This window comes from Lynx canadensis, chromosome A1, assembly GCF_007474595.2.
Source record: "Lynx canadensis isolate LIC74 chromosome A1, mLynCan4.pri.v2, whole genome shotgun sequence".
In the NCBI taxonomy this organism is placed as follows: Eukaryota; Metazoa; Chordata; class Mammalia; order Carnivora; family Felidae; genus Lynx; species Lynx canadensis.
This window is the reverse complement of record NC_044303.2, coordinates 195,859,459-195,873,055: the sequence shown is the minus strand read 5'-3', so window position 1 is coordinate 195,873,055 and position 13,597 is coordinate 195,859,459.

Sequence of the window (13,597 nt, the reverse complement as noted above, 5' to 3'; positions counted from 1 at the left end):
TGTATCCAACATCAGACTGAATCAGCTTTTCAGCTTGCAAAATGAGGAGTCAGTACCTTGGGATCTTTGCTGCCTGCCCACCACCCTGTCCAGCCACCCTCCAGCTGCCTTCTTCTAGACACGACCTACTCTACCTTGATCCTGTCCTTCCAGACCCGAGCACCGATCCTGTGACCCAGTCAGAGCCTTGGAACTCAAGGGTGCTTTACTACCCAGTGCCTTGGGAATGTGCACGCGTGCATGGTGTCTAGGCTGTCCACACCTCCAGAACATCAGCTACCTCCTTCATTCATTCATTGACTCTACCGCACAGGAGGTGGGACAGAGACATTCGAATAGCTAAGGCGGGCAATGAACTAGTTTTAGATTGTGATCAATTCTATGAATGAGATAAACAGAATGAAATGAAAAAAGTAATGGGGGGGCTACTTTAGATAGCGTAGTTAGGGTAGGTCTCTCGAAAGACGCAAATTTTGAGAAAAAAGGTTACATGGTGAGTCAGTGAGGGGTGCGGCGGGAGGAACATTCCAGGCAAGGGGAAACAGGTGCCAAGACCCTGGGGCAGGGGGAGCTTGGCATCTTTAAGTAACTGAAAGTGTGCTTAGAACTGCCGTTCGGAGATCCCCCTTCTCCTGTTCCTCCTCCTTTTCTCCTTCCTCTTTCTCCTCTTCTTCATTCGTTCCATTTTTACACCCTTTTGGCCATTCTAAGGTTATTTCCTCATGTACTGTCTCAGCGAGGGACAGAGCAGTCTGGTGAGGGAGTCAGGGTAGGGCTTATAACCTATATTGTAGGTATGGGGAAACTGAGGCCCCGATCACCCAGTGGGGCTGGGATTCAGAGCCAGGTCTCCTGTCCCCTACCTCAGAGGCAGATTTTCTTTTTTTTTTTTTTTTTTTTCAACGTTTATTTATTTTTGGGACAGAGAGAGACAGAGCATGAACGGGGGAGGGGCAGAGAGAGAGAGGGAGACACAGAATCGGAAACGGGCTCCAGGCTCTGAGCCATCAGCCCAGAGCCCGACGCGGGGCTCGAACTCACGGACCGCGAGATCGTGACCTGGCTGAAGTCGGACGCTTAACCGACTGCGCCACCCAGGCGCCCCAGAGGCAAATTTTCAATCCTACCTAGAACCTGTTTGTCTTTCTGCTCAGGAACTCCAGAGTCTCTGTCACCTGAACTAGCTGGAGGACCATCTCTGGGAGCTGGACTAGAGCCAGATGGGGATCCAGTGTTCCCACGTATGGGCAGCACTACCTGGACAGGGAGCAAGAGGTCTGGACCCTGGAAATAGATCAGCGAGTCTCTGTCGACCTGGCTTCTGGCAAGAACGAACGCAACCAAGCAGAAAGTCAAGTAAATAAAAGCAGTGCCAAGAAACATCCCCTAGGGCCTTACATCAGAACGGTGTCAGAATCTCAGGGGTTCAGGTCTCCAGGCCATAAATCCTGAATGGGCCTTGCAGTTAAAAACATTGACAGATTTTGTGTGTGGGAACTTGCAGGCCCCTGGAGGACCAGGACCCCGTGGAATAATTATGACTGAAGTAGGAAAAGAAATAATAATTCCAGTAATACTGAGCAGACCCTGGGCAAAATACTTTATATCCATCATCCCATTTAATCTTCACTTAATATACACACTTAGGTAGTGTATTAGTTTCCCCTTGTCGCTAAAACAAATTACTGCAAACCTGATGACTTAAAACACACATCCATTTACTTTAACAGTTCTGGGGGTCAGAAATTGGAAAATCGAGGTGTTGTTGGAAGCTGGAGGGAAGAACCGTCTCCTTGCCTTTCTCAGCTTCTAGAGGCCACTTGCATTCTTTGGCTGGTGACCCATCCCTTCATCTTGAAAGAACGACATGACGACCTCTGCTTCTTTATCGTATCTGTTTCTGGACTTTGACCCTCTTGCCTCCCTCTACTAAAGACTAGGGATTACATTGAGTCAACCTGATCATCTAAGGCAATCTTCCCATCTCAAAACCCTTAACTTCATCTGCAAAGTCCCCTTCGCCATGTAAGGTGGCATATTTACAGTTACATGGACACCTTCGGGAGGGGGGCCATTATTTGCTAAGTACAATTACCATTCCCATTTTAAAGATGAGGAAACAAAGGTTCAGAGAACTCAATTACTTGCTCAGAGTCCCACAGTGGTGTAGCCAGGAATCCACACAAGTAGCACAACTCCAGACCCCCTATTCTCCAAGGTTTCTGAACACAAAACCTGCCTACACCACACTTTTGGTGAGGCCGCCTCCCTTCCCCCCGTCTGCCCCAAACCTACCCATCCTTCAAGATCAGGCTGAATCTCTCCTATTCTTTGAAGCTCAGAACGGATGGGCCCTTAAGCCCTACTCAACACTACACCTTCCCTATAGGGCTGAGGAATTTGAGAATTGCATAGTCCAAGGCCACAGAGTGGTCACCTGGGCTGGAGCCCTGGTCTCCCAACTCCAGGCCCAGGCTGAGGCCAGCTCTGACTGCCCCAGGTCTCCAGAGGCAGAGACTGGACCTGCTGATGCCTTTGGATGAAGATTATGCAGCAAAACTCTGAAATGCCCTCTTTGTGTGTCTGGCTCAAAGTCAAGGCTGCCAAGCTAGGAAGGCCTGGGTGTATAGAGACTGACTCAGCCTGTGTTCCTATTACTGTATCTTTTCCCAGGAAGGCCCTCTATTGGCTTAAGGGCACAAAAACCCCATTGTCAACTGGCCCTTGGTCTCCTGGGCAGAGTGGCTGCTGACCGGGCCAAAGCTAAACAGAGAAGACGATGAAATTTCATGTCAGCCCCCTCGCCACTTGTAGCACGCCCGCTGAGCAACTTTAGACTTTTTTTCCCCTCAGCTCTTCACAGTTCACAAAGGACTTCTATACCCATAATCTCCTTGAGTGGTACAGCTAGTCTGTGAGGTAGAAAAGTCAGGATTTGCTAAGAACATTTTGGGCTTGAGCAGACAGCATCCCTCCGGGACTTGCCCAAGGTCACACAGCTGACCCCTGGGGGAGCGGAAGTGAAGAGTCCAACCTGAACAGTCAACCCAAGTCTCCTTCCAGTGCCTCCAGCCAGGGCTCCAGGGAGGGCTTACCGAAGCCTACCTCACAGACCCCCCTTCTTCACTGAGGTGACACATGGTTGACGGTGTGTTTGCTGTCCTTCCTCACATAAACACAAACCCACCCGAGGAGAAGCGCTAACCTTAGTTCCTAGATGGATTCTGCCCTTAGTAGGACCTGTGCCCTACAGCCCTGCCCACAGTCTGTCCTTGGGCAGACATCTGTCCTATTCATCTGGCTTCCTTATCTATAAAATGAGCATGATTATACTTGACCCTTGTGGGTACAAAGTCAGTGTACTACTCCAGTGAGCATGGGTTTTAGAGAGTGGGTAAGAGGCCCAGCTTTGGAGTCAAATCTCTGGGCTTGGGTTCTACGGCAAGCTATTCAGCTCTGGAAAACTTGGGGACCTTATTTAGCCTCCAGCCTCAGGTCCTCAAGTGTGCAGGGTAGGCCCCCACGTAATGGGGTTCTTGTGAGGAGTTGGGAGATCATATATATCATACACCTGGCTCACTGTTGCATATCCTAAGCTGTCCATAATGTTCACTCTCATATCATTAGAGCATGAGCTTATTCAACATTTCCCAACGTGTGTTCCACAAAATATCAGTCCTCAGGAAAAAGAGGTACCTTAGGATTAAGTGAGTTATGGAAAGGAGTGACGCTTGTCGCCTTGCTTGGGGATATTCCTGAGGCACCTCAGAACATCAAAGCCTCTGAAACGTCCTGCAGAAAAGAAACCCGTTGGTTTCCATTTAACCTCTTTTTCATGAACTTGGGAATGCATCCCACAGAGATTGTGCTCCATGAAGAACTCCTTGGGAAGTGTTTATTTGATCCAACGCCCTTGTCTTGAAAAGAAACTAAAATCCAGGAAGGCGAAGGCACTCGTCTTGGCCAATAATGGCAGAGCCCGGGCTCAACCCAAGCTGATGAATTCTTTGGCTTATTGTTCTTCCCATTAAACCACACCAAGGAAAATGCCTTCTGCTATTGGTGTGGACATGCACTCTCTAGATGTTACAGATCTGTATAGTATTGTGTGCAACTGGCAAGTCCTTTGGTCTTTCCCCAGCATTCTGTTTCCATGACTGATGGTGCAGGGCTCCCACTGGCCCGGACGGTGTTGGAGGAGCTCAGTGGTGGATTGGTTCTGTCTCCTCCCATCCCTGGCTCTGTAATATTACAGCTGCTGGTCTGGGTCCAGGGAACACTCACACGCAGGCACCAATTTTCTTCTGAAACGCCACACGCCTAGAAATCTTTCCTGAAGGAGGAGGAAAGCCCAATAACCCAACCCTACGACGTGGCAGCTCTTACACGATGCCTGACGTGGCCCGCAAACCAAACCTCTCTTCGGTTTCAGTAGCTGTGCCACCAGGAGTAATAAGGGCCCTCCAGCCCAGCGACGTGGCGGCGGTGACTCAGCCGACCTGGGGGACAGCTTGGGGAATGAGGAAGGGAGATCTGGACTAAGCAGCTGAGCCCCTACCCCTCTTCTCCAGTGACAGTCTCGTTTCCTCCACCATTTCCTGGCACAAAGTAGGCCTCATTGTCCTCTTCTGAGGCTGGTCCAGCACCGCCTCATTAGGTCCTGTCTCGCCACTCCTGGATCCGATAGCTTTCCTCAGACAGGAGCTTCTTGTAAGGAACCTTCGTGGTGCCCCGTGTCGGTGGTATTCAGACTGCCTTCTGTGTGGCTCTAAGAGCTCCATGAGGGAAACTTAAGGGGGCAGATCTCCAGGCCCCCAGCCCTTCCCTGCTTCCTGCTATTTTCTGTCTGACACATTGGACTTTTGCCCAAGATTCCATTTCTTCAAATGGTTTCACTACCTACAAAAAAATTGTTTTTGAAAAGCACAAATTTATCGTCAGCTCCTGGCCCTACCAGAAAAAAAATGATGGGCATGGAAAGAGAGGGTTATCTGTCCAAGGATACAGAGTATGAGAAACACAAATTGTACTGGGCACCATGGGAAGGGGGAGGTTTCAAGAGCCAAATGTGAGCCCCAGAGTGTGTTAGACACCCCCTCCCCAGAAGTTTGCAGTCTCCTCACCCTGGGCAGACAGCTGGTAGTACCTACTTCCTCCCAGCAGCGGGAGGAAGGGGCTCCATCCACCAGCCTGGTACATCCCTGGAGGACAGACCGGGGTTCCCAGGCGGGCAAACTCAGCGTGTTCAGGGACAGGCAGGATAGGCAGGTGATAGATGTGAGCATCCCCTTTAAGAAATATACCAGGACTACGTGGGCCTGAGCCTGGAGAAATCTCCCTTTGGCACACCAGTGTGGTACCTTTACTGATGCGGGCCAGATTCACCTTTCTTTAAATAAATTAACTATCTCTCTTCTGTATTCTTCTGGGAGAAAGGCTAGCATTTAACCTCCTGGTTTGGACAACTTGAAAGAGACCCAGCCTCTTTCTTCCTTCTCTTTCCTGATCTGTTCCTCTTCTCTTTCACTTCATTTCTCTTCTCTCCTTCCTTTTTTGCCCGGACCCCATCCTTTTATTTTTATTTATTTATTTATTTATTTATTTATTTATTTTTTCAACGTTTATTTATTTTTGGGACAGAGAGAGACAGAGCATGAACGGGGGAGGGGCAGAGAGAGAGGGAGACACAGAATCGGAAACAGGCTCCAGGCTCTGAGCCATCAGCCCAGAGCCTGACGTGGGGCTCGAACTCCCGGACCGCGAGATCGTGACCTGGCTGAAGTCGGACGCTCAACCGACTGCGCCACCCAGGCGCCCCCCCATCCTTTTAAAAAGAGCACTGGTCAAGGAGTCATGAGATCCGAGCTCTTCACCCACTCCGTAAATGACTTGGGCAAGTCTTCTCCCCTCTCTGAGCCTTAGTTTGCTCATTTGTAAAATGAGCGTGTGGCATTAGGTCATAATTTCCAAACAGTGGGTGATCAGGACAGAGAGGCTTAGGCTCTCCTCTTGAAGCCCCAGAGGCAGCTGTTGTTTGGCTATTTTAACAGCAGTCTCTCATGTAAGCAAAGGGTTCTGCAGCTAATAAAACACTTGAAATTCCCTAGGTCATTTAATTTAAGGCCTTCCAGCCTGTAAATTCAGTGTTTCCTCTTCTCTTTCTCTTCCCTCTCCTGCTCTTGTCCCTCCGTTGGATGCCTCGCTCAGATCCTTGGGTTTGCTAGCACAGCCTTATGATTCTTCAGGGTTGCAAGCCTGCGTCTATCTTGCTATCGCTCTAGAGTCCGGGCGCTGCGATTTCACTCGCAACATGAAAGAAGAGAGCCTTTCTCTCCTGAAATCCCAGAACAATGAGGGACGCCCAAGGCCCTTGGTGAATTGTAGCCAGCCACCTATCTCGGCCCCTGCCCCCGGCACAGATCTCAGCCCCCATGCCCCCCCACTACACTGCCTGCTTCCCAGCCGCATCCCAAGTTGGGTTATTCTCCTGATTCAGACATTTTTGTGGTGTGAAATCATCTCCGCCCCAGCCAGCTGAAGCCGGGAGCTCGCTAACAGCCCACAGCAGCTGGCGGGCCCTCCCTTCCCCGCCACGTCCCACACCCTCAGCTCCATTCCTCCAAGTTCTCAGAATTTCCACTTGATTTCCTTCCAGTTCTGAAAAGAAATGCAGACAGGGTGCAAGGGCACCTCAGACTCAGCTCTTCCTTTCGCCATAGCTGCTGGTGCAGGTCCTAGCACACGGTTGACTCCCAGGTAAAAGTGGCTAAAATCAAGACAGAAAACGAGAGCCAGGGGCACCCGGCTGGTAGAGCATGTGACTCTTGCTGTCAAGGCCGTGAGTTCCAGCCCCATGTTGGGCGTGGAGCCCACTTAATCAACAAAAAGAAGAAAGAGAAGGAAGGAGAAGAAAAGAAAACTAGAACCAAAGAGAGAGAGAGAGACACCCACTGACAGTCTGTCATGACCAGGACGGAGGCAGAGGCGAGGACGTAGGGACAGGAAGAGACAGACACACAGAAACAGATGTGGACAAAACTGACCCCAAACTTAAGCAGTAAGAAGGTGACTGCACCTCTGGAGCGTGGCCTGCTGGGCCCATCCAAGCACCCCCTTCCTCTCTCGGGGACCTATTGTTTGACTTGCTGTTTACTATTGATTAGGACTCTGACTGTGCAGGTACATATTAATTTGTAAGTTTCTGATCAGTTAAAGGAAGAAGCTCAGAGGTTATAGTTTTGGCAACTTTTAGGACATTGACCAGTTTTGTGGATGACCTAGCCGCCTTTTACCCACATTTCTTCAGTGCCTATCTCCCTCTGAATTCTCTCCAAACCAGCTTTTCCATCCTTAGCCCCTCATAACAGGGTAAAGAAATTATTGACATGCACTCTTCTTTTTTTTTTTTTTTAATTTTTTTTTTCAACGTTTATTTATTTTTGGGACAGAGAGAGACAGAGCATGAATGGGGGAGGGGCAGAGAGAGAGGGAGACACAGAATCGGAAACAGGCTCCAGGCTCTGAGCCATCAGCCCAGAGCCCAACGCGGGGCTCGAACTCACGGACCGCGAGATCGTGACCTGGCTGAAGTCGGACGCTTAACCGACTGCGCCACCCAGGCGCCCCGCACTCTTCTTTTATCTGTATAAGAGTTGTGTTTTTAACCTTAAAAAAAAAAAACTATATTTTGTCAAGAGAGGCAGAAATAGAAGGAGACAGACGAGAGTGAGAAACTTGAGACAGAGCGAGAAAGGGAAGGACATAAACAGACACTGAGAGAGAGCCGGAGAAAGAGACAGAGACACAGACAGAGAAGGGCAGTGGGCCTGAGACCCAGTCAGACCCACATACAGAGTCAGAAGGTCAGGGGCAGCCTCTGGAGAGGGGATGGGGTCAAGTGGAAACAGAGGTGGGGGGGGGCCTTCAAATTCGCTCTTATGAGCATATAATCACCTATTATTTTATGCTTAAAAAATTTTTTTTTAATGTTTATTCATTTTTGAGACAGAGCGCGAGTGGGGGCAGGGAAGAGAGAAACGGAGACACAGAATCTGAAACAGGCTCCAGGCTCTGAGCTGTCAGCACAGAGCCCGATGCGGGGCTCGAACCCATGAACCATGAGATGATGACCTGAGCCGAAGTCGGACTATTAACGGACTGAGCCACCCAGGCGCCCCAATTATTTTAAGCTTTTAAAAAAAATTTTTTTTTTCAACGTTTATTTATTTTTGGGACAGAGAGAGACAGAGCATGAACGGGCGAGGGGCAGAGAGAGAGGGGGACACAGAATCGGAAACAGGCTCCAGGCTCTGAGACATCAGTCCAGAGCCCGACGCGGGGCTCGAACTCACGGACCGCGAGATCGTGACCTGGCTGAAGTCGGACGCTTAACCGACTGCGCCACCCAGGCGCCCCTATTTTAAGCTTTTAAAATAGAGAATCAGACATGAAGAGAAAGGCAAAAAGACTGGAAGAGAAGAAGAAACCACCACAGAGACAGAACATCAAGAGTAGGAAAAGCAGAAGAAGCCAGGTTCTGATGGGCAGGGACCCTGACCGGTTCCTTCAGAGGCTGGCGCGGTGTGGCGCTATCAGAAATCCGTGCAGGAGGCAGGGAGCAAGACGGAGGAAGCAAAGGAGACAAACGTGGAGAAGACAGGCAGAGAGGGGCATGGACAGAGCAGGAGAAAACAGAACCCAGGCAGGTGGAGGGGCAGACAGGGGCAGGGGCTGGACCCTCTCCCTCCTTCCAGAACCAAGGTGCCCAGGCCTAAAGGAGGACAGGAGAAAGGCCCAGAAGAAAGCTGGGAACTGGTGAAGCTTCTCCAGGACCCAGAACCAGCTCTGAGAGGTCCTGGGCCCACAGGCAACCACCTCTGGTAAGTTAGTCTCATATGGAGAAAGGAGCTGGAAAAAAATAAGAAGAAGGGAGCCGAGTGCTTGTCAAATCGAATCCAAATTGAGAAATGAGGACATTCAGACCCAGGCAGGGGGGAGAGGCTTGTTGAAGGTCATATGGTTGATTTGTCTAACCACAGGACCAGGAACCAAGTCTATGACGCCCTTTTTGATATTCTTCCCACTCTTTTCCCATTACTGTCCATGTTACACTTGGAAGCTAGAATGACCCTTTTAAAATGCAAATTGCTTCATGTCCCTGCCCTGCTTAAAACCCTTGCAGAATTCTATCCCCCAATATCCATTTTCTAGCCAGCAAGATGCATGGAGATTGAGATCCAGAAGGATACTTTCAGGAATTTGACTCACCTACGAATCCCATCTTCTTTTTTTTTTTTTCTTTAAATCAAATTGTTTATATAGATAGGGGCCCCACTCCTCCCACCGAAAAATTTGGCCAAGGCCATGTACACCCTAGAGGCAGCTCTGCCTATGGCTAAATCCAAATGTCTCATGTATCGTGGACTCTCCTGCTCAGATCCCTCAAATGCTCACTCTTGGCAAGACAGAGAAAACTAAGCTGGGCCTCTTCATCTCTTCTCCTTCCCAAGGTGGTGAAACTATATTACGTGGCAGAGACTCACTCCTGGTGGAATGAAAAGGGACTCCAAAGCACAGAGTTATTGTTGATTTCAGCAATACTTGGATTAGCATGTGAAAGTCCATTTCTTTTGTCCTTCCTTTCTTCCTTTTTCCTGAATTCCCTTTACCTGGAATTCAGACACAATGGCTGGAGTGCTAGCAGCCATTGTGAACCACGAAGTGACCTTAACGATGGAAGCCATTAGCTAGGGTCACAGAGCAGAAACAAACAGCTTGGTGCCTGATGACCAAGGAACTGCCATATCAACCCTGAAATTTTACCTGACAAAGAAATAATTTTTATCTGGCTTAAGTCACTATTATTTTGAGGTTTTCTATTACATGCAGCCAAACTTAGTTCTAATTGATTTACCCTTAATGCTTCCTATCCCATTAGAATAAAACCCAAATGCAACTCAACACCCCAAAAAACAAATAATCCAGTGAGGAAATGGGCAAAAGATATGAATAAACACTTCTCCAAAGAAGACATCCAGATGGCTAACAGACACATGAAAAAATGCTCAACATCACTCATCATCAGGGAAATACAAATCAAAACCACAATGAGATACCACCTCACACCAGTCAGAATGGCTAACGTTAACAACTCAGGCAACAACAGATATTGGCAAGGATGCGGAGAAAGAGGATCTCTTTTGCACTGCTGGTGGGAATGCAAACTGGTGCAGCCACTCTGAAAAAAAATTCTTGCTAAGCAAAACTAGTCAGAGAAAGACAAATACCATATGACTTCACTCATAGGAGGAATGTAAGATACAAAACAGATGAACATAAGGGAAGGGAAGGAAAAATAATAGAAAAACAAGGAGGGGGACAAAACATAAGAGACTCTTAAATAGAACAAACTGAGGGTTACGGGAGGGGTTGTGGGGGGGGGACGGGCTAAATGGGTAAGGGGCATGAAGGAATCTACTCTTGAAATCATTGTTGCACTAAATGCTAACTAACTTAGATGTAAATTAAAAAATACTTTAATTAATTAATTAAAAAAAAAAGAGTAAAACCCAAACGCTTTCTCTTGACCCTCAAAGCTTTAACGTAAGCTGTCCCCAGCCATCAGGCTTCAGGTCAAACTACTCTCTCCCTTGCTCTATACTCCTTACTACCTTCTCTCTGTCAAGCATGATACGTGTTCTACCACGTGGGGACTTGGCACTTGCTGTTCCCCTGCCTGGAATGCTCTAAGCTCAGGTCTTCACAGACAAGCTACACCCCTATCCATCTGATCTCAGCTCAACTAATTCTTGACAGAAACCTTCACTAACCACCTAATCTCAATGAAATTCATTACCCGCCCACAATCTCCAATCACTCTATCATCCCACCCTGGGGTATTTTCTTTATAGCCCTTACCACAAGATCAAACTCCTGTGTTTTATTTACTGGCTTGTTCTCTCTCTCACTCTCCCCAGAATCTAAGTGCCACATGAGCAGGGACCTTCTCTGTCTTGGTCACTGAAATAGCCCTCGTGCTTCACACAATGCATACAGTGGTTTGACAGTGATGTCCTTTTTTAAGTTTTTTTTAAGTGTATTTATTTTGAGAGAGAGCACAAGCAGGGGAGGGCAGAGAGAGAGAGAGAGAGAGAGAGAATCTAAAGCAAGTTCCACACTGTCAACACAGAGCCCAACACAGGGCTCAAACTCACGAACTGTGAGACCATGACCTGAGCCGAAATCAAGAGTTGGACACTTAACTGACTGAGCCACCCAGGCACCTCTGACAGTGATGATTTTTCCATTATCAGGAACTCACCATATGACATTAAAAAAAGCCAGTCTTAGTAGATGCAAAGGTTAGAAAGTTTAAGGCATAATGCTGCTGTCATTATTAGGAATTTTACACTGATGAGTGTTAGGGTTAAGTGGAATTTTATTTTGATGCTTACTACTGGCAAGGTCGCACAATGTAATCTGTTCTAAGGCCTATACACTAATTTCTTTAACGTTCTTTTTTTCCTCCTTATCTACATTGAAAATGATTTCACAGAAAAATGAATCCACTCTATGGCAGGCATGTGCTGTGGACAGTGAAGGCATGAATCCGACATGAGTTGTGTCCATGGGCAACTGATCTTTATGGGCAGGAAAAGGCACAAGTACACATAGCTAACAGACACTAAGGAAGGTGGTGCAATCAAACCATGAGAGCACCATGCTTAAGTGAAAGAGGCAGTCACGAAAGACCATGCATTACATGGGACCATTTATATGAAATGTCCAGAGTAAAAACAGGCTCCAGGCTCTGAGCCATCAGCCCAGAGCCTGACGCGGGGCTCGAACTCACGGACCGCGAGATCGTGACCTGGCTGAAGTCGGATGCTTAACCGACTGCGCCACCCAGGCGCCCCAGAGTAGACAGATCTATAGAGACAGAAAAAAGGTTAGTGGTTGCCTGGGAAAGGGGCTGAGGGGATAGGGCCCTAGGAGGGATGGGGAGTGACTGATAATGGGTAAGGGGTTTCTTTTGGGGGTGAGAAAATACCCTAAGATTGACTGCGGTGATGGTCTGTAAATAGACACTGAATTATACACCTCACATGGGTGAATTAATTGTATGATGTACTAATTTGCCAGGGCTGCAACAAAAAAGTCCCACAAACGTAGTGGCTTAAACAACAGCAGTTGTATTTTCTCACAGCTCTGGAGGCTGGGTGTCTGAGATTAGGGGGGTTGTCAGCGTTGGTTTCTTCTGAGGCCTCTGCCCTTGGCTTGTAGACGGCTACCTTCTCTCTGTGTCTGCCCTTGGCCCTTGGTCTTCCCTCCAAATTTCCTCTTCTTATAAAGACGCCAGTTGTGTGCAATTAGAGCCCACCATAGTGACCTCATTTTAACTTAATTACATCTTTAAAGACTCTGTCTCCACATTCTGAGGTACTGGGGGTTAGGACTTCAACATATGGGTTTGGGGGAACTGACTTCAGCCCATAGTATATGGTATGTGAATTATATATCATTAAACAAGAAAGAAGAAAGAAAGAAAGAAAGAAAGAAAGAGAAAGGGAGGAAGGAAGGAAGGAAGGGAGAAGGGAGGAAGGGAGAAGGAAGGAAGGAAGGAAGGAAGGAAGGAAGGAAGGAAGAAGGAAGGAAGGGAGAAGGTAGGAAGGAAGGAAGAAGGAAGGAAGGGAAAAGGGAGGAAGGGAGAAGGAAGGAAGGAAGGAAGGAAGGAAGGAAGGAAGGAAGGAAGAAGGAAGGGAGAAGGTAGGAAGGAAGGAAGAAGGAAGGAAGGGAAAAGGGAGGAAGGGAGAAGGAAGGAAGGAAGGAAGGAAGGAAGGAAGGAAGGAGGAAGAAGGAAAGGAGAAGGGAGGAAGGAAGGAAGAAGGAAGGAAGGGAGAAGGTAGGAAGGAAGGAGGTAGGAAGTAAGGGAAAAGGGAGGAAGGGAGAAGGAAGGAAGGAAGGAAGGAAGGAAGGAAGGAAGGAAGAAGGGAGGAGGGAAGAAGGAAAGGAGAAGGGAGGAAGGAAGGAAGGAAGAAGGAAGGAAGGGAGGAAGGAAGAAGGAAGGGAGAGGGGAGGAAGGGAGGAAGGAAGAAGGAAGGGAGAGGGGAGGATGAAGGGAGGATGAAGGGAAGGATAGATTCACCTGAAGCAGAGCACAGCATGCTTGGGGGTTCAGGAGGGAGAAGCTGCTATTGCTGAGGTTCAGGGAATGACAGTAAGGGTAGAAATGTGGGGATAATTTGAGAGCTATCTCTAGGGCACCATGAGGAGTCTCTTGAACACAAATCTGATTACATTACTCCTCTGCCTAAACATTTCATTCCCCTGCACGGCTACCCTTCAAGTTCCATCAGGTTGCTGCAAGTCCCTGCAAAGCCTGGCCTCTCCAGCCTCTCAAGTTCTGGGTTAGGCACCTCCCCTACAGGCTCTGGCACTGTAACTGTTTACTCTCCTGTCTTTTCCACTGTACTGGGAGTTTCCAGAGGGAGAAACATACCTTGTCCCCGTTGTGTCCCTAGGGTTTGCACAGTGCCCAGCACAGAGGAAGGGCTCAGCCACTCATCTGAGTGAGTGAGATTATCTAGAGATAGAGGCA